At 43.1% G+C, this 21581-nt stretch overlaps 1 protein-coding gene across 10 annotated transcripts in view; it reads right to left on the minus strand.

Annotated features, from left to right (window-relative positions):
• The window catches only part of CYRIB (CYFIP related Rac1 interactor B), a 316777-nt gene that overhangs the window by 123843 nt on the left and 171353 nt on the right, over positions 1-21581 (minus strand). For all 10 annotated transcript variants that reach the window (XM_069220746.1, XM_069220749.1, XM_069220753.1 and 7 more), the window contains exon 4: positions 3503-3538. The gene's annotated coding sequence lies outside the window, so the exon portion shown is untranslated. The remainder of the gene's footprint in view (positions 1-3502; positions 3539-21581) is intronic.

Genomic DNA, 21581 nt, shown 5'->3' on the forward strand with positions numbered 1-21581 from the left:
GCAACGCACTTCACTCTGTACTGCATATTATTTACTGGCCTCTTAACCTGGCCTGATTAACATTTAAAAAAATACACTGTGCAATCCAGAATCCAACCAGAAAACAGCTATTTTGTCCTAATCCTTGTAGCATTCCACCTATAAAATTGCAACAGCAGGCACTCATGAACACTGTGCACACACTAATAATATATCACACAATAGTCCTGAGATTAAGTAAAACAACGGCAACTTAACGTCTTGCTCAACAAGTGCTTATTCCATTATGACGCAGCACGTTGATGCGGAATACACACTTGGTTAGAAAGGTGTTTGTGTGCCAGTCTTTTCCTGTATCAGAGAATTAAGTTCTGAGACTAAAGGGCTTTTACTGGAGTCTCTTGCATCTTGGCAGGGCTCTGAATGTTTCCTTTTGGTGGTTTGTAACAGTTTGGTGATTTATATATATTCGGTCAATGATGTTGTAAAGTGCTTCTCAAAGTAGCTGCTAGTCTAAAACATGGGCACTACCTGGGGTTCCCAGTTTCTCATTTGAGATAGATATATATATATATTTGTAATAAGGTTCACGTTCTGTAGTAAAAAGCATTTTTTTTTTCCTAATAACTATGGCGCAGTTTGACGTATCTTCACAAAAAAGTTATTTCATCTTCTTTCCTGGGAAGTACAGGTATGATCCATCAAGCTGGGGCCGAGAAAAAGGTGTGGAGGAGGGGGGAGTTGTCCCAAAAAGTGTTTTTTGATCATTCACTATTCCATAGAAATTTTAGTCACAGCTTACGCTCAAATTGATGAACAGATTTACAGCAAATATGACAGAAAGCCAGACCTTGGTCCAGAGTGCTTTTTATGTAGTTTTGTATAACTCTGTACAGTAGTTGTTCAGCAATTAATGCTCAAAAAACTTTGCATATATCATGCCGTGAGGGATCTGTGGGAGCAGACAGATCTTGTGGTGTGAACTGACTGGCTGCCACCACATCAATAAGTAAGTGGCAGCAGTCATCTTCATACTCAGGACTCTGTCTGAGTCCTAGAAAAAAGTTTACAGAAAACTTAAGGGGCAGGGAAGAGATACCCTGACCTCCCTAGGCCTGCTGGTGGGGTCCCAGGGTGGCCCCACCAGGGGGCCGAAAAACTTCTTTTTTATTTTTTTTTATGTTGCAGCAAGTCCATGCCGCAAGTCCATACAGCAAGCCCATGCAGCATCTGCAAAAAAATAAAAAAAATAAAAAACACGGGCTCCCCTAATGTCAAGAAAAATTGCCCTCGGGTGGCCCAATGACAGGGAGCATTGCAAAATCCTCTTTTTGGGGAAAGGAGTGTGTCACCTTTCCCAGAGCCTCGGGGAGGCCCACGGACCCCATCGCCTTGTGACCCCCACAGGTGAGTAGTGCGCTTTACAAATTCCTGATTGATTGATCCACCAGAGCTTTTCTCTTCAATTAAGGGGAGAGGAGCACAAGGTCTGACTCCTCGTTATTATAAAGAAAGGCCCTAACGGATGTGGTCCCCAGCCCCAAGGTGGTTCAGGGAGGGGGGCTGAGAATCCATCCTTTGGTAAAAGGAAGGGCCTCGGGTGGGATCCCCATGACTGTAAAGGCTTAGGGAGGGGGCTCGGGGCATCACAGTGAATAATAATTGAGAGGCATGGAGTGCCACATAATGGCCTTCAGGGGCTTTTTAGTTTTGTTTAATTATATAAGCTTGGTGGGGACCCTAGAATAGGGAGGGCCCATGAAACATGTTTTTTTATGTTGTAACAGGGCTGCAGGAAGTGAAGCAGCCCTCAGTAACATTTAAAAAACAGAAACAAACCAAAAAAAACAGTTTGATCGTGATTAGAACCAGGACAGTTTACAGTATCAAAATCTCTAACAGCTGGAGCTCTATGCTCTTCAGCTGGAGTGCAAGACCCACTTGTGTTTATTTTTATGATTGCATTTTACGGCTAACAATAGTTAAAAGAAGGACGCAGATGTGTAGCTTTTATTTAAAAAAATAAAATAAAAAAGTCTACGTCTTTCTTTTTACTTTTTTAGCCAACAAATTTCAATTATAAAAGTATGTTAATTGTTTTAATATAAGTTTTTTAAAATATTTGTATAATAATCACTGGATGGAAAATATTGGTGATTTTTGGAGAAAAAAGGATTATAGTGTCACTTTTTATATTTTGGTGTTGTGATTCTTTGATAAAAGTCAGTAAGTGTACCTGAGTGCAGCCAGGACCTGCCCATGCCAGATGGACATGCATGTTGTGGATTTGACAGCTGGCAAGTGGTTGGATGTGTAGCCACACCCTGCAGGGCCAACACCCCCACTGTAAACGATAGAAGTCCGTGCGCGGCAGGGAGCTGGCTTTCATATGGTAATAAAATATTACTTTATGTTATAAAAAACAGAGAAATTCACTGGAAAAACAACATTATAGTGACATTATAGTTAGGTTAAAATGTCATTAAAACATGGCATTTTAAATGTACAAAACCACGAAAATTCACCATTTATACTTATCTCAAGTAACTATAACGTGTGCCCTAAGGTAAGTGAGATAAACTAGTGAACATCAAAACACAGCTTTGAAATAAACTTCTGGAGGCAAGTGAACAAGTACCCTGGCACTTACAGGGTTAAAGAAACAAACATTGTCTACATACCAAATAAGGAATTTGTTTTACATTGCGAAGTGTACAGTGTATGTATCTGCAACACATGTTATCAGCACCACGTTCCAAACTTCGGCTACTGCAAAGATACATTGATTTGCCAAACTTTCCAAGGGAGGACTACCTATTAAAGATCATTCCATATTCACCCAGACAGCTTGCTTAATTTTCAAGCACCATGGACTTGCCCTTTATTTGGTTCTAGATCAGTTTAATACTATACTTTGCAAAAGTAATAGTGATTGAAAGTTGTTTCAATTCAACTTATAGTTAGGAATTCTTAAGATGATTAAGCAACACAATCTCCTAGATATCGGATTTATTTCTCTCTCACTGAAAATCATGCTTTTCCATCCCAACCATTTTGAAGAACAGATGCTCATGCTGAATTCTTAGGCAAGCCAAGGATTTTTCAATAATTTCCCACACTACCTCTCGAGGCCTACTTGATTACTTCCTCCCTTGCGGCCTTACACCTTTCGAGTGTCTTATTCAATTCTGAGTATCCACATCCAGCTTTCCAGATTTTCCAATGCCAAGAACAGCATGAAAAATAGGTGTAAAATTGCTGGAGTGTTTTCTCTATTTGCACATATGTCTAACTGTCACTAATAAAATTAGGGAAGGGCAGTGTACAGTTGTCGCACAAATACTTGTTGTTCCCTAGGTAAGTAGCATGGATGTTGGCAACAGGTGGAGTACTCAACATTGGAACATTTCTGAGCATTAGTTAAGCAAACGTAAATCACAGTGGGCAGATGGGGGAATTAAGTATTAGGGTGATATTAGAGAACATTAAAGAAACTTAATTTTAGAAGTGTTGGAAAGCTCACCTAAAGCCAGTGCTGAAGTTTTGTGTGTGCCGCTACCTGCAAAAAAAAAAGAAAGACACCGATAAATCAAAAAGTATAATAGTTCTTTAAAGCTTTCAAGTGTGGTTATAAGAATAATGTCAATGCAGAGACATGTTAAAAAATACGAAGTGAATAGCCAGCATTCAGTACACAACTTAACATGTGCAAAGAAAAATGAATGAGACCACTTTCAACATGTTATATTGTTAATTCAAATGAAATAAGCATTTGAGAAGTGATTATAAAGAATACCAGTTCGCAGATCATGCCAAAACATATTCAATGTAGAGCTAACAAGCTCTAGAGAATAGTAATTTAACTAGCTTTAGTGAAGAGGATATCTATGATTTTTGTTTAAGACAATGGGTTGAATATAATATGCAAAGAACCCTTTATTACTAGTCACAGAAATAAGCTGCACACGAAAGCCATTATATAGTCAACAGCCGCCACAAATAAAATGCCTCAGAATATTCAGTGTAAAAGGTGCATTAAACACTATTGCCATAAAGCAACAACCTTAACCCTCTGTGTGCCAGGACGAGGTGATCTCGTCCAAGGCGCCGGTTCCTCCGGTGCCTTGGACGAGATCACCTCGTCCTGCAAGGGGCCCCCAGGGGGAGCGCTAGCGCCCCCCGCCCGATGGCCAGGCACACTCCTCCCCTAGGCAGCGATGGAAGGGGAATCGCTTTCCCTTCCACCCCTGCACCCCCTGTGACCCCTCCCCCCGTGGCGTCTGATTTCTCCTCCGATCCCGTGGAGGGGGTCAGAGAAGCCTGAAAGGAGAGGAAATACCTTTCCTCTACTTTCAGGCTTCTCTGAGCATTTCTGCTGCCCGATCGAAATGCCACTAGACCCCAGGGAATTTCTTTTTTTTTTTTTTTTTTACTAAATAAGGAGGGCGTCAATAAAAGGTTTGGGGTATGGCCATACCCCCACCCAAAATAAATGGGGCCAAAGTTGTTCTGGCCACCAGTGGGCAGATTGGGCATTTACCCCCGATCCACACCCCGGGGGGACAGAAAGTCTACTAGATGCCAGGGAATAAAAAAAAGAAAAGAAAATAGTTGGGGTGCCTACCAACCAATAAGAGCCTTGTTATGCCCCCACCCAAACTGAAGGGGCTAACAGTCTTTCAGCTCTCCCCGCACACTAAAACATCTTATTCCATGGCAAGCAAGAGGACATTTGATTATTTTTGTTTTTTGTTTTACATTTGGGCCATGAGAGCTTGGTAACTCTCAGAATCGTCCCACTTGGAATGGTGAGGTCTGCACTTTTTTTTTTTTTTTTTTTTTTTTTTACTTTGGGACGCTGCCATGTAGAAAAGTCCACAAGACCTAGACACATCTGAAAACTAAACATCTAGTTGATTCCAGGGTGGTGTGCTTCACATGCACCCCGCACCAATTCTTTAGCCACAATGCCCTGCAAACCTTCAACTTTGCTGGAAAGCACACATTTTTCCCACATTTTTGTGATGGAACCTTCCGGAATCTGCAGTAATCCACAAAATTCCTACCACCCAGCATTGTCTCATCTATACCGATAAAGTTTCTGCTGCACTTGTCAGCCTAAATTTTTTTTCTTCAAACTGCCCTTTTGGACCCACTTTGGTTCCCCATTCAATTTCGACGTGTTTTTGGCTCTTCCCTGTCACAAACACAAGTGAGGTATAATTTTTACCGGGAGACTTAGGAGAACGTTGGGTGGTAGGATGCCGAAAAGGCGTTCAATAGTGTTTCTAGGAAATACGTATGGACTGTGATGGGTCAATCTAGGATAGGATCAGGATATATTAATGCAATAAGGTCACTATATTATAAACTCAAGGTCTGCGTCCAGCTGATGGGTGCTAAATTTGGGGAAATACAGAGGTACTAGGTAAGGGTGTCCATGCTCCCCTCTGCTTTTTGCTTTGTACATCAACCCCTTAATTCTAAAATTAGAACTGAATCCCTGATAACACCGATGCATCAACAGGGAACGGATACTTAAGTATTGGCCTACGCTGACAAAACAGCTATAGTCACATCTAGCCCACAGACGACCATTTCAGAGATAGTCAAAGAAGCTCTCGAATTTGGGAGGTTTGGGATTCTGAATAAGTATGTTTTGTAGGAGGATGAAAGGGTAGTTAAGAAGGCTGTTTATCTAGGGATTACTATGGCAACCGAACTGGATTCACTAGTTGAAATTACTCTAGCCCCTATCATTGATAAAGCTAATAAGGATCTCCACAGAATGGATAATGTACACATATCCATAGTGGGACGTTGTAATATCATTAAAATTATCATTTTGGCAAAACTGTTGTATTTGATCTGGACTATTCTTTTACAATTCAATAATTATTGGTTCACGACCATGAATAAAATGATCATGCACTTTATCTGGAGTTATTCAACAGCTAGGTGGGCTCTTAAGTATCTAATCCTCCCCAGAGCCCATATGTCTTTCGGTCGAGACGCTATAGGCAGTACCTCAACCGAAGCACCCCTGTAATATGAGATCCTTCAGCCACTTTGTACATGTAGGATATGAGCATTTATCCCAGTGGATAGCCACCAGTCTCTCTGCCAATAGGAGCGCTACCGCCACTAATCAGCATCCCTATGGATGAGTCTACTTCAAAAGTCCCTGCAGACACACCTGGATCGTAGACTGTATGAAGTCAGCTGTTAGTGCAAAAAGGCTTTGTGTTCTTACTTTTAAGTGTGATAGTGAGGTCAACCCACTAATCTGTCTCCCAGCTCCTTTTAACCTAAATCAGACATGCCTTATAATGTTTCCTTGCAAGGTTATTTGGGTCTTATTACCCTTCTTCAAAGCATCTAGGAGTCTAGTCATAGTCATCCGGCATTTCTTACTAAACCACCCTGGAGCGGTTTTAATGGTGCGCCCCATTTTCCTAACTTTAACAAACAGGGATCTTATTTGTTCTATATTTTGACAATGCACAAAGACCATGTCAGGCTTATTCCACCCACAAGGTTGAATACTCTAGCTAGATATTCCACAAACAACTCATACATTTGAGTTAGAATAGCTTCATTATCCATGACTTCCACCCATTTATCGTTCCTCCTGTTATTGGCTAACTATCTGGTTCTTATTGTTTACAGAGGATAAATTACAGCTCGTAAACATAACAGAAGAAATTATAACCATGAGGCCCATGCGCAATTTTTATACCATATTTTACAATTAAATCTTCCAAATGACCTGCAGCTGCACTTGGAGTCGCTACAATTTGATCAGGCACCCTTGAACTAGCCAAAGAGCCTAAGGTTTCAATCAATCATCTGCCCTCTTCCAAGTCTTGTATTGCAATCATCAGCTATGAGTTTTAAAGTATTGCCTTTTAAATACTGCAAGATATCAGCAGGTTGTGACACTATAGGGGAACAAACATTCGAGAGAACAGATCTAATATAAACATTGATAATGGCAATATATTGCACACCTAAGGGAGTTTTTACCTTTATTTCTACCCCCAGCAAATCTTTACTCCCAATTATAACTTATTTCACTGTGGGAAAAAGATCTAATTTTAACCAAATTAGTAGACCCCTAGACGCTCTTCCAGAGGTAGAGGGTACCACATTACCACTAAGGTTAATATAACCATTTCCTAATACCGGAGGCACTGCCCAAGTCTCCTGCAGAAGTATAACCTGATGTTGATCAATAAACCCTCCCCACTCGGGGTCTGCAAGCTTTGCTCGCACTCCTGCTACATTCCAGGATAGTATGGGTCTTCTGTCTCGAAAGCCTTAGTTATTCTCTCGAGTTTTTCCCCTATATCGGGATCTCCTGGCCGAGGGGGAATTTAATATACGGCTAGGCTCAGAGTGTCCTCTTTTCCGTCGTGACACTGAACTCAGGGAACCCCTTGGGACGCCTTCTGTGCATTCCATGTCATGACTGATTTCAGCGTTTGAGGTGGCCATTTCGTTCAGTTCAAGGACTCAAAAGCTTTTCCTTGTTTTTATGACTTGAGCCCTCACTTCCAGGATTATCGTATAAACAGAGGAAATGGCCTGGGGATTTTACCCCTGATAGAACACATTTGCGTGCATCGTGCTGTGTATAGTTGTGCTTTTGTGCTCTCTGAATCAGATCATTGAGGGCTTGCAGATTCAAATCTATTGCCACAATGTGTTCTGCCGTGATGTTGAGACGGTCCACTTGAATGTCTTGTTTGTCAGCCCGATGTTTTATTGCCGCTGACAATGTCCGGCATCGATAAAAGTGCTCCCCATGTGCTAGCTGTCACCTCTGCTTCTAACAGGAAATTTCGTTTGTTTGAAGGGCTGCTCGAGTGTTCCTAAAAGGGACTTAGGCTGACTATGGTGTTAGTAATTTTCTCCCAGTCCCCTTGGTGTTGTCCTGGGTGAGGAGCAGATATAATCTTTTCCAACAAAGCGCTAACATCATTAGCAAAAGAGTCAATGTTAAAAAGTTTGATTAAAGGCTGATCCTGTGTTGCAACACAGACTGATTGCCCCGACTGATTCCCTGGTTCTAAACTCGAGCGCAAGTCGTCACAATTACTAAAATACAGGGGGAAAATAATTTTCAAAAGGCCAGTGCTGTCATCATTCGCTTTCCTTTTCCCTGGTATTGGGGGTGATTTTTTTTTAATTTTTTTACTGGGTTCAATTTGCTTTATCAATCTTTGCAGTTCTTACAGATTGCCGTTTAGAGGAGAGGGGGATATTCCCCCAACGGAGGCTTGTACAGTTGTGACACCTTGAGAAAGATCAATTTCTTCCTTTGACCTTAGGTGTCGGGTCACATTTATGGGTATGGGTGCTACATTGGTGTCCTTTTTTAACTGCACAATGAGAGATTTTTCTTCTTTGATAGAATCATCTAAGCATATCACAGACAAGTTCACTGTGGCGCTCTGTCTAGTTCTTTTTGGAAGCCTTTTCCTTCCCCCTTACGGGGTCCTGCGGGACTTTCCGGATCGCATGACTCTATACCTGAACGGCTCATGAGGGGGTTAATGCCAAGGAAGCTACCGGCCTGGGGCTCTAGCCACTTTGGCTTCCTGCTTCGGAGTGGAAACCAAAGCTGATCTCGTCTCACTTACCCTTTCCTTCAGTTGTTAAAAGACAATTTCCTCGAATGAGGTTGTAATCCCTTTGGTCCCGCTAGATGCAGTGTCAGATGTTGCACCGGGTGCTGCCAGGTACTGCAGATGTTGTTGAATGCCAGGTTCCGAGAACTAGATCACGGATTGAAAACTGCAGCTAGAAGGTAACAAGTAGCAAGCTGCACAGTGTCTTCTGTCGATAAGTGCTAACAGCAACACAGCAAGAAGAACAGGAGTTCGGAAAGCCCAAGGTGGTTTGCGAGCTGGTCTCTCCAGGAGTTTCACAAGCCGCACCCAGTCCTAGCTGGACCGCTTCTGTGGAGTACCCAGGGCGTGCACTATGCAGCAACCAGCTAAAGCTGCTGCCCTCGACAAACACACCTAGCACACCTCATGGGCTCCTCGCGAGTGGAAGCTAAGTGGCAAAAGCTGGGTGAGCCAGGTCGGTACATGTGTGTTATGGATGCAGGGGCAGGAACTCCTGGCCGTTGTGCGGATGCTGCCATGCTCAGGACTCTAACCGCCCCAGCCCTGCTCACTATGAGCCTCACACTCTGCTCCACAGTCTGTGGCTATTCAATGCTGTGGGAGAAGACAGCCAGCTGTTGTGCTGCTGCGCTTTCTGCACCGTGCTGTCAGGTGGTCAGGCTGCCGTGCTGATGGATTAGAAAGGGTTAACAAGCTGGAGAACACTATCAAACCCCCCAGACTCACCCATCTTCCAAGCTCTGCTCCTTGGCTTTGCACTGTCTGCCCACAGGCTGTCCCACCAACTGCTTCAGTGGAGGCAGGACTGAATGGGTCAAGCAGGGGTCTGTGTGAATCCTACCGCAGGCAGAACCTCACCCAGCTACAACACCACTGCTGTGAGGGGCAGTTAAAAAAGCCCCAGGCTCCACCTGAGGCAGCGCAGGCAGAGGGTGTTGAGGGGTGTCGACGCTCCGTGCTGTTCTGTGGTCCTGTGGGGTTCTGGTGTCTCCATGCCACGAACACTATGATCGCTGTGCACTGCGCTCTACTGTATGTATAATAAAACTTGCTTTTTTACACTTCAAAATCTTTACATTTCTAGCAGTTCCATTTTCTATTTTCCTTTTGAAAGCAACGGATCATAAAAAAAAAACGTAAGTGTATTTGTAAAGCGCACCATCACCTGGAAGGATATCCTGGCAACACTTCATTGTTGGTACTTCAACAAATGTAGCTCGTTAGCCACTACAGGCCTTTCCTTAAAAAAAAAAAAAAAAAAAGAGGGGGGGCAAATGGAGATTAAGGCGAGGTACTGTAACTTCTACTGTGTGAGTGCTTTCTTCAATGTATTTTTTAATATATCCAAAAGACATGCATCAGGAGGAGTGACGTGGAATTTATGTGTAGTCTTTCTAAACTACGGAAAAGAGGTGATCAAAGGGCACCCTGCCAATTCCAGACCGCTATGGTCAATAGCTGTGCAGCAAGGTTATCAGAGCATAGTGCACACAAGGAAAATGGGACCCCAACCCACTGGTATAGTAGTAATTAATGGGCGGCAGATTGCCCCACAATCCACTTGACCTTCGGTCCACGGAACCTACTACAACACTGAGAGATACGCCTATACGAATAACCCCTTTTACCTTCTTCTGAATAGTGTATTGTTTGTGTACACAAAGCTCTTGATTCGAGTTAGGCTGTTAATTTGACCGTTTCTACAAAGGTAGAAGATTGAAACTATCAAATGAAGAAATGACTACGAAACACCTGATGGATGAGGAGAAAAAAAAAGTCACAATTGGATTTTTAACCGCTTCTGTGGCGCGGACGTAATGGTTACATCCTGCGGCACAGTGCTCCTGTGCGGAGGACGTAACCATTACGTCCTCGGCTGGAGCCCGGAGGGAGCGCTAGCACTCCCTCCATTGGGTTCGCTCCCACCCCCCCCACGGCAGGGATGGAAGGGGAAGCCCTTCCCTTTCCACCCCCAACACCTCCCCTGATCCCTCCACCCCCCCCGTGACATCAGCGCACAATTGCGCGCTGACCTCACAGAGGCCTCCTCCCATCGCGCTTGAAGCTCGGCAGAAACCTCTAGGTGCCAGGGATCTTTTTTTTTTTTTTTCTTTTTTTTTTTTAAAGAGGTGGGGAGCGACCCCTTAGGCAAGGGTCGCTCCCGTAGGGGGCAAAAATATATTTGGCCATTTCTGCCCCCTTTCTGCTGTTTTTTTTTTTCTAACACGAATTTCATGCAAGGGGAGCGACCCCTTAGGCAAGGGTCACTCCCCTGGGGGGGGGGGGGGGGGAGGGGGGATTATTTTAGGCCATTTCTGCAGATCAGCCTATTTTAATTAGGCACCAGGGTTTTTTTTTTTGCTGTTATACAGACGGGGAGCAACCCCTTAGGCAAGGGTCGCTCCCCTGGGGGGGGGGGAACAAATTGTATTTAGGCTTAGGCCCTTTGGGGGCAGATCGGCTGATTTTTATTACGCCAATCTGCCCCCAAGGGGGGCAGAAACCACCAGACACCAGGGATCTTTATTTTTTTTGCATCAACTTCACACAAGGGGAGCGACCCCTTAGGCAAGGGTCGTTCCCCTGGGGGGGGGGGGGGGGGGCAAATTTATTTTAGGCCATTACTTGGGGGTAGATCGGCTATTTTTTTTAGGCCGATCTGCCCCAAGGGGGGCAGAAACCACTAGACACCGGGGATTCTTTTTTTTGGTGCCAATTTCACGCAAGGGGAGCAACCCCTATTTCCAATAGGCCGATCTGCCCCCGGGGGGGACAGAAACCACTTAGGCACCAGGGATTGGTGCGTGTGAATGTGTGTGTTTTGTTTGGTGAGGCAGCCCCTTGGGCAAGGGTCGCTCCCCATGGGGGCACATTACTGTTGGCCATATCTGCCCCCCTTTGGGGAAGATTGGCTTATTTTTGGAAGGCCCATCTGCCCCCAAGAGGGGCAGAAAGCCCACCAGAGAAGATTGTTTTTTTCTAAATAAGAGGGTGGGGTTATGGCCATACCCCCACCCCCAATAAATGGGGACAAAGTTGTTCTGCCCACCAGTGGGCATGTGGGGCAATTACCCCCGATCCACACCCTGGGGGGGGAGAAGAGAAGAGGGGGGTCAGAAAGTCTACTAGATGCCAGGGAATTAACAAAAAACAAAAAATATTGGGGTGGTGGCTGCCAACCAGTATGGGCCTGGTTATGACTCCACCCCAACTGAAGGGGGTAACAGTCTTTCAGCTCTACCCCGCACACTAAAACATCTCATCCCACGGTAAGCAAGAGGACATTTGATTATTTTGGGTTTTCGTTTTACATTTGGGCCATGAGAGCTTAACTCTCAAAATCGTCCCACTTGGAATGGTGAGGGATGCACTTTATGGACTTTGGGATGCTGCCATGTAGAAAAAGGCACCTCACACCATTTTCCTACCCACAATGCCCTGCAAACCTCCAACTTTGATGGAAATCACACATTTTCCCCACATTTTTGTGCCCTTTTGGACCCGCTTTGGTTCCCCCTCAATTTCAACATGTTTTTGGCTGTTCCCTGTCACAAGCACTTGGCCCACCTACACAAGTGAGGTACCATTTTTATCGGGAGACTTGGGGGAACGCTGGGTGGAAGGAAATTTGTGGCTCCTCTCAGATTCCAGAACTTTCCGTCGCCGAAATGTGAGGCCAAAATCTACAGCTAGGCACTTTGCAAGAAACACATCAGATTTCAATGTAAAAATGTGATGTGTCCATGTTGCATTTCCTGTCGCGAGCATTAGGTCTACCAACGCAAATGAGGTACCATTTTTATCGGGAGACTTGGGGGAACACAGAATAGCAGAACAAGTGTTATTGCCCCTTGTCTTTCTCTACATTTTTTCCTTCCAAATGTAAGACAGTGTGTAAAAAAGATATCTATTTGAGAAATGCCCCGTAATTCACATGCTAGTATGAACACCCTGGAATTCAGAGATGTGCAAATAACCACTGCTTCTCAACACCTTATCTTGTGCCCATTTTGGAAATACAAAGGTTTTCTTGATACCTATTTCTCACTTTTTATATTTCACCAAATTAATTGCTGTGTGCCCGGTATACAATGAAAACCCGTTGCAAGGTGCAGCTCCTTTATTGGCTCTGGGTATCAAGAGTTCTTGATGAACCTACAAGCCCTATATGTCCCCGCAGCCAAAAGAGTCCAGCAGACGCAACGGTATATTGCTTTTGAAAATATGACATTGCAGGAAAAAGTTAGAGTAAAACGTGGAGAAAAATTGCTGTTTTTTTCACCTCAATTTCAAAAATGTTTTATTTCAGCTGTGATTTTCTGTAGGAAACCCTTGTAGGATCTACACAAATGACCCCTTGTTGAATTCAGAATTTTGTGTACGTTTCAGAACCGTTTAGCTTTCTGGGATCCAGCATTGGTTTCACACCCATTTCTGTCACTAACTGGAAGGAGGCTGAAAGCACAACAAATAGTAAAAATGAGCTATGTCCCAGTAAAATGACAAAATTGTGTTGTAAAATGGGGTTTTGTGATTCAAGTCTGCCTGTTCCTGAAAGCTGGAAAGATGGTGATTTTAGTACCGCAAACCCTTTGTTGATGCCATTCTCAGGGGAAAAAAACACAAGCCTTCTTCTGCAGCCCCTTTTCCCCATTCTTTTGATATAAAACTAAATTTTCGCTGTATTTTGGCTAATTTCTTGGTCTCCTTCAGGGGAACCCGTAAAAGTCTGGGTACCTCTAGAATCCCTAGGATGTTGGAAAAAAAGGGCGCAAATCTGGCTTGGGTAGCTTATGTGGAGAAAAAGTTATGAGGGCCTAAGCGCAAACTACCCCAAATACCCAAAAAAAGGCTCGGCACAGGAAGGGAAAAGGCATGGCAGCGAAGGGGTTAAGGTAATTCCAAGAAAGAATATTGTTGCTCAAGAACAGTCAAACACTAAGACTTACTGCATGTGTATTTCTTTTTTCATAAGAAGCGCAGAAGTCCATAATGAAAAAGTAACCTCCCTCCGAAGAAAAGGTTAATATCTTGAAAATCAAATAAAGCATATATGAACTTTTTTAATCAAGAAAACAATTATTGGAAACATTTCATGAGATAAATAAAAAGACCTAATGATATGAACTGAAGTGAAGTTGCCACAAGAGGGCAGTAGAGTTGTACCTCTTCATGACTGTACCAAACTATAAAGAGTACTGTTGACATTAAAGTTAAGGGAACTGAACTAACTGAGCACATTTCTTAGCTGCATTCGGATTCTGACTCGAGGACACATAGGTATGTATTTCTTTGGAATCCCAACAATGAAGAGAAACCTAATACCGAAGCCAGAAAATTAGTTAGCAAGACTTAACTTAAAGAGCGCAAGACCCTGAAAAACTAGTGCAAGAAAGTAACCACAGGAGAGGCAAAAACTGTTTGCAAAGGAATGCAGAAAATAAGGTATAAGAATGTTCCCTGCTACCACATCTTGCACTGTACAACAGGGCCAAATAAATCTGTAGTATGAATAGCATAATCTGAGAACTCAAAAATGACAAACACTGAGAATGCGCACAATTATGTTGACAGAATATTAATACTTTTGTTCTAGGTTTGAAGTACTGTTGGTCTGCAAGCTGTCTGGTAAATATATGAAAAGTTGAAAAAACAGGAAAGAACCAAACAACCGTCAAAAACAAACTCTCCCGATTTCGCTCTAATCTCAGCATTCCTATAAAAATCATGGTATATACAGGGAGTGCAGAATTATTAGGCAAGTTGTATTTTTGAGGATTAATTTTATTATTGAACAACAACCATGTTCTCAATGAACCCAAAAAACTCATTAATATCAAAACTGAATATTTTTGGAAGTAGTTTTTAGTTTGTTTTTAGTTTTAGCTATGTTAGGGGGATATCTGTGTGTGCAGGTGACTATCACTGTGCATAATTATTAGGCAACTTAACAAAAAAAAATATATACCCATTTCAATTATTTATCATTACCAGTGAAACCAATATAACATCTCAACATTCACAAATATACATTTCTGACATTCAAAAACAAAACAAAAACAAATCAGTGACCAATATAGCCACCTTTCTTTGCAAGGACACTCAAAAGCCTGCCATCCATGGATTCTGTCAGTGTTTTGATCTGTTCACCATCAACATTGCGTGCAGCAGTAACCACAGCCTCCCAGACACTGTTCAGAGAGGTGTACTGTTTTCCCTCCTTGTAAATCTCACATTTGATGATGGACCACAGGTTTTCAATGGGGTTCAGATCAGGTGAACAAGAAGGCCATGTCATTAGATTTCCTTCTTTTATACCCTTTCTTGCCAGCCACGCTGTGGAGTACTTGGACGCGTGTGATGGAGCATTGTCCTGCATGAAAATCATGTTTTTCTTGAAGGATGCAGACTTCTTCCTGTACCACTGCTTGAAGAAGGTGTCTTCCAGGAACTGGCAGTAGGACTGGGAGTTGAGCTTGACTCCATCCTCAACCCGAAAAGGCCCCACAAGCTCATCTTTGATGATACCAGCCCAAACCAGTACTCCACCTCCAACTTGCTGGCGCCTGAGTCGGACTGGAGCTCTCTGCCCTTTACCAATCCAGCCACGGGCCCATCCATCTGGCCCATCAAGACTCACTCTCATTTCATCAGTCCATAAAACCTTAGAAAAATCAGTCTTGAGATATTTCTTGGCCCAGTCTTGACGTTTCAGCTTGTGTGTCTTGTTCAGTGGTGGTCGTCTTTCAGCCTTTCTTACCTTGGCCATGTCTCTGAGTATTGCACACCTTGTGCTTTTGGGCACTCCAGTGATGTTGCAGCTCTGAAATATGGCCAAACTGGTGGCAAGTGGCATCGTGGCAGCTGCACGCTTGACTTTTCTCAGTTCATGGGCAGTTATTTTGCGCCTTGGTTTTTCCACACGCTTCTTGCGACCCTGTTGACTATTTTGAATGAAACGCTTGATTGTTCGATGATCACGCTTCAGAAGCTTTGCAATTTTAAGAGTGCTGCATCCCTCTGCAAGATATCTCACTATTTTTGACTTTTCTGAGCCTGTCAAGTCCTTCTTTTGACCCATTTTGCCAAAGGAAAGGAAGTTGCCTAATAATTATGCACACCTGATATAGGGTGTTGATGTCATTAGACCACACCCCTTCTCATTACAGAGATGCACATCACCTAATATGCTTAATTGGTAGTAGGCTTTCGAGCCTATACAGCTTGGAGTAAGACAACATGCATAAAGAGGATGATGTGGTAAAAATACTCATTTGCCTAATAATTCTGCACTCCCTGTATATTATCTTATAATAATGTGACTTAACGACGCACAATCATGATGGGTGAAGGAGCATGAACAGTGGATGTACATCTTTCCAAAGGCCAGGTCCTGGAGCTAATCCCTACTGAGCACAGCTGAAGCCTGTGCACAGGGGGAAAGGGCACAGATGTTGGAGTCAGCGCCTTCCAACAGACCATGCCCCAAGACCAACATCCAATGAGTATGACTAAAGGCCATACACAACTGGGGTTTGGCATCCACCAATAAGTCCACCCCCTTATTGTACCACCTTTCAGACGAGCAGGATTAGGTTAGACATTACTTTTTACAAACCTCGTCCAGTGACCTGAACACCAAGTAGGCATAACACTGAGCCACGAGTGGCACCTCATCTGTCTCTAGATCAAACCACGTGTAGGGTTTTTTAGATTGGAGTAGCTCCAAGTCCATATACTCAATGTGGCAATTTTTGAGAAGTTTGTTATTCGGTTACCACTACCTTGAAACACTGTTCATGGCTTAACAGGTAAAACATACAAGCTAAATTGAGCTGACCAAACCATATAAACTATCTTTAACTTATATTTTATGGCCTATAGAATAATAAAAGGACTAACCTCTGCAATGCAAAAGATAAACCTTCAATTATGTTTGGAGCAAATTAGTGGCTCGGCAATGCTGTGTAACAGAGAGTAAGGAGTGTTTAAATACATCTGCATCGACCTGGCATTCCCAAAAGGCCAACGTGCTTAAATTATGTCATAGACTTGTCATGAGATTCCATGTGAGGTCATAAGCAGTGTATGACAGGGCGCAAGTTATAGTTAGCTCAAACTATAACTGGTATATTTGTGTTTTTCTTAGTTCAAAACGGTTATGTTGTCAGTGATAAATCCACCTCAGTATAACGTTACTTGAACCTTTGGTTATTCTACATACATATTTTCACTGAAAAAAACAAAGGTTACAGGGACGTTATATTTTGGTTCTGAATTCACTCATACAAAACCATAGAAATTCAGAGCTATTTCAAGTAACTATAACTTGCGCCCTTACCATGCAGTTTTCTCATCTATAATTTTACCTCAAATGTTGCAGTGATAATATCAAAGATGCCATAGAAGGGGTCATCAATGATATAATATGTGGAGTAATTAGAGGTGCACAGCGAAGGTGCAAGTTAGTTACCTTAGGGCACGAGTTTTAACTACTTTAAATAATTAACTAAAACTGCTGAATTTCTATGGTTTTGTACGAGTAAATTCAGAACCTAACTATAACCTCCCTGTAACCTTTGTTTTTTTCCGGTGAATTTCTATGGTATTTTAACGTAAAGTAATTTTAATTACTATACGTTAATCCAATCACTGCTACGCACGATCTTTGACAGTGCGCGGCAGCCCTTATAACCACCCAATCTCACACTGCACACGGCGTGGGGATTCGCTACAGGGCCTGTCTCTGTTAGTGGATCTGTGAGTGGGTGCATGAGTGTGAGTGGGTCTGAAAGTGGGTGTGTGAGCCTATGAGTGGGTCTGACTGGGTGCATGAGGGTCTGAATGCATTTATGAGTGAATGAACTAGTGAATAAATGAGTTGGTGAATCTTTCTTATTTTTTTTTTTGCTTATTTGTGAATAATGCACATGATTGAAAATTAAAAAAACAAACATTTCAAACCTATAATTTGACCCTCAAAACCCCTATATCACAGCCCACGGGGTCGTGGTACCTCCACCCTGACCCCTTATGCTACTTTTCATTTTGTTTTTCAGGCCCATAGACCACATCCTGGGACCTTAAATGGCAGCTGCAACTTTCTGTTCAGTATGTGGCCAGCCAATTACAGCACTTCTATGCGCACGCTCACAAATATTTGCAGAATTATTTGCAACCTTAGATTTATAAATTTGGATTTTCCTGTATTTCTCGTAAACTACTGAATGGATTTACACCAAATAACAAAAAGGGCCTTATGCAGACCAAAAGCTACCTTGCTGGCAAATTTGGTGTAATTCCATCTAGCGGCTCGGGCTTTAGGCGTGTCTAAAGAGTCTTTGGGAAATTAACCTGTGGAAACACAGCTTTGACTCCCTCCGCTTTTTCTCGGGCCCTGATTGAGGGATCACCCCTAAACTTTTCATGTGCAACAAGAATCACTGGCACCCATTTTTTTTTTTTTTTAAATAAAATTCGCGAAGATTCGTAAAATTGTTCCAAACATACGGGCATATCAAAAAATGCTTTTTCTATGGAAACCTGGTCCAAACTATAATTACCATATGGCGACCACCAGTAGGTAATATTATTATTATTATATATATATATACACACACACACACTTTTTTTTGTGTGTGTGTGTGCGTTGCTAGTTTTGAGTGCTCATTTTTTTTTTTTTTTTAGACTAACAATACTGGCATACACTACAAACAACTTTATTTACAGTGATTCGTATGTGTAGGCATGGACTAAAGAAAAATGTATTCGGGCACTTGCTAGTTCTCACCCATGGACATTATACTGTCACTTAACTGGCTGCTCATCACAGGATATTGTGCCTTAAATAAAAACGCGTATCTGGCAGATTAAGCCACACATTTTAAAATGCCATGATTCCTCTCACGTCTATAATGGCTACAGCTACACAAGGTTTCAAAACTATGCTGCAAATATTAGTGCACCACCTCAAAATCTGCATGACAGGCAAATATACATCACTGTCAGTAATGCAGGTCTATGCACATATTGCAAATCTGTGCAAATATGAGGTACACATATTAATCCCATAAACTAAACTACTGAAAACTAGCCACGACCCGACTTTCTACAATGTTTGTTTTTCAAACATAAGCAATGTCGAAAAACAGAGGATTCCTAATGCTCTTAGATCAACATAGCGTGAGAAGAAAATAAAAATCACATTGTATGAAATGCTCTGCCCACAAGTAATTTTAGGTGTACAATGAAGTTGGAATTTCACACCGAGGCATTATGCATCCAAGCAGGATAATGAGCACCAGCATTCTTGCATCGTCTGAGACGAAATACTCCTAATACTGTTGCACGTGATCCGTTTTTTTAACAAATCTACTTTAAATTACAAAAATTGTATGGGTGCATGACAGTTTGAAAGCATACTTTGTGCGGCTAGCTGGTTCAAGGTATCCTTACATTAGTAGCAGTAGCAAAACTTGCAGCACTCAATGTTCAATATTGCAGGTAGAAAAAACAATGTATCTAAAACAAAGGGATAATTTATGCGATATTAATGCTCATCAACGTTTTCAGGGGTCCAATGAACAAGTTTCTTACTTTTATTAACACTTTCTGGTAGACACTATCTAGCCTCAGGTTCCTCACCTTCTGAATATTTACCGGGTGCCAGACTGAATCCAGAAAATTCGAAAGTACCTCTGCGTGCTCGAAGGTGGTGCCATGCGGCTCTGCACTGATGCAGTTTTTCAAATTGGTAGACAGTGTGCAGATTCCAAGACTCTGAATCCTAATAATGAATGAAGTCCAATCACCGAAACAGGGGGAGGGAAGGGTCGGTGAGAAATCTGCAGCTAGATAGTTATCTTCAGTACTGTTCTTTCTAGAAGAGACTAACACACTCCCATCCACCGATTCCTCATCTTCTGACCTATTCAACTGGGACTGTGAATGGACTCAACCCAAAACATCCTGCAGGACCGAGAGTGACTGTCCAGGAATGTACGGAGGAACAGCCATGCAGCTGCCTGGCAAATATCCAGGACTGGGACGCTAGGTTCCCCTGCTTAGGAAACAGCTGTGTTCCTGGTGGAACGATGACAGCCCTTCCAGAAGATGATTTTTCACCAGTGTGTAGCAGATCTTAATGGAAAGCACGATCTAGGAGGAAATTCTGTTCTGCACTGACTTGACTTGACTTGTTTCTCTCTAATGAACCCCACATAAATGTGATCGTCCACCCAGTGGTCGTTGGCACAATCAATACATAGGCTCGGCCCTCTTGAGGTCAAGCAATGGAGTCTCTTCTTCCTTAAAAAGGTGAGGTGGAGCATAAAGCAGTGGCAGGGTAATGATTGGACCGACGTGGAACAGTATCTGATCTTTCTGCAAGAAGAATGCCCAAGTCCAGTGAACCAGTTTGTCTAGGAAAAAGAAGTGTATGGTGGAGACTGAAGCTCACTCTTATGCCGAGCCAAGATGATGGTAATGATGCAACAGTCTAGATAGAAAAGAGCTATACAGGAAAGCAGCTTAAACAGCATGCATCACATAGGTCAGGACCAGATTAACGTCCTATTGGGGCACAACACAGGGGGAACATGTAGCCCTTTCAAAAATCACAACTGGTGCCAAACAATGAGGACTGATCTGGCAACTGTAAGATGCCTGAAGGGGCTGAAAGATGACCATTAACTGTGCCCAACACAAAACCTTACTGGGCAAGAGGCAGAACAAATAACAGAATGTCAGATAACTTGGCCTGAAGGGATCATTTGGACGTGTCAAACCAAGCCACAAATCTGTCCCAACGACAGACGTATACAGTTTTCACTGAGGGACCCCTGGATGCCAAGTTAACATCAACCACCTCCGGTGGGTAGTCAAAGGTGTTCAGCTGTTGCCCTCAATATCAAAGCATGAAGTTAGTGTGTGAAGTCCTGGGTGCAGAACCCTGCTCTGTTACTGCAAAAGCAGTTTCTCCTGGAGGGCAGTTTGAGTGGAGGACATGTACACAGGTTCAGGATAGCATACTCTTTGTGCGCAATCCAGAGCCATTAGGGTAAGAAGAGCCCTGTCTTTCTTGAGAAATCAAGATAGGAGTGTGAATGATGGAAACGATTACAGGAATCCAGAGTTCCACTCAAGGCTGAAAGCATCTCCAAATGAGAGACGCTTTCGAAATACCAACAAGCAGAACTGTTGACATTGCATGTTCTTAGCAGTGTTGAAGAGTTTGAAAGAAAAGTTCTCCCCATTCGCAAATGAGACCTTCTACCACCTCGAGGTGTAACAGGACTGCTTTTTATGATCCACTAGAGGTCAACGGGTAAGCTTATCCACCGAGGAATATGAAAAGAGGCGCCCTGTAGAAGTGCAACGCTGCCATCCAGTCTTCAGGGTCGAGGGCAAACAGGACCTCAACCAGAGTGAGTATTTTGAACTTCTACTTCCAGAGGAAGCCATTGAGAGGGTGCAGGTCTAAATTAGGATGTTGACCTCACTCAGTCCTTCTTTGGCACCGCAATGTAGTGGGAATACCAAACACATCCTAGTTCTGGCACCAGTAGCCTCTTGACAACCCCTTTGGCCAAGAGCGCTTGCATTCCTGGAACAAAATGAAGAGATGGTCCTCAGTCAGTCGCTGAGTGGGCAGTGGATGGTGCAACAGAGAAGAGAGAAATGGTAAAACATAGCCCCTGGGTGAACAATCTGGAGGACTCACCTAGCTGATGTGATCACTTGTCAACCTTCAAAGAATCCGTGGATTCTACCTCTCACCAGGTGGCTGTGACAATGCAAGGTCACGCTAAGGAGTTTTGGCAGATGGGGATGCGGTGAAGGTGAAGGTGGTGGGCGTGGCAGGCTATGGCAAGCTGAACTCTGCGGTGGACACCACTGCCTCTACCGCTAAACTACTGGGCTCCATGTGCTGGCTGGACAGGTAGGAAGTAAGGGACATCTCTGCCA

This window comes from Pleurodeles waltl, chromosome 2_2, assembly GCF_031143425.1.
Source record: "Pleurodeles waltl isolate 20211129_DDA chromosome 2_2, aPleWal1.hap1.20221129, whole genome shotgun sequence".
Lineage (NCBI taxonomy): Eukaryota > Metazoa > Chordata > Amphibia > Caudata > Salamandridae > Pleurodeles > Pleurodeles waltl.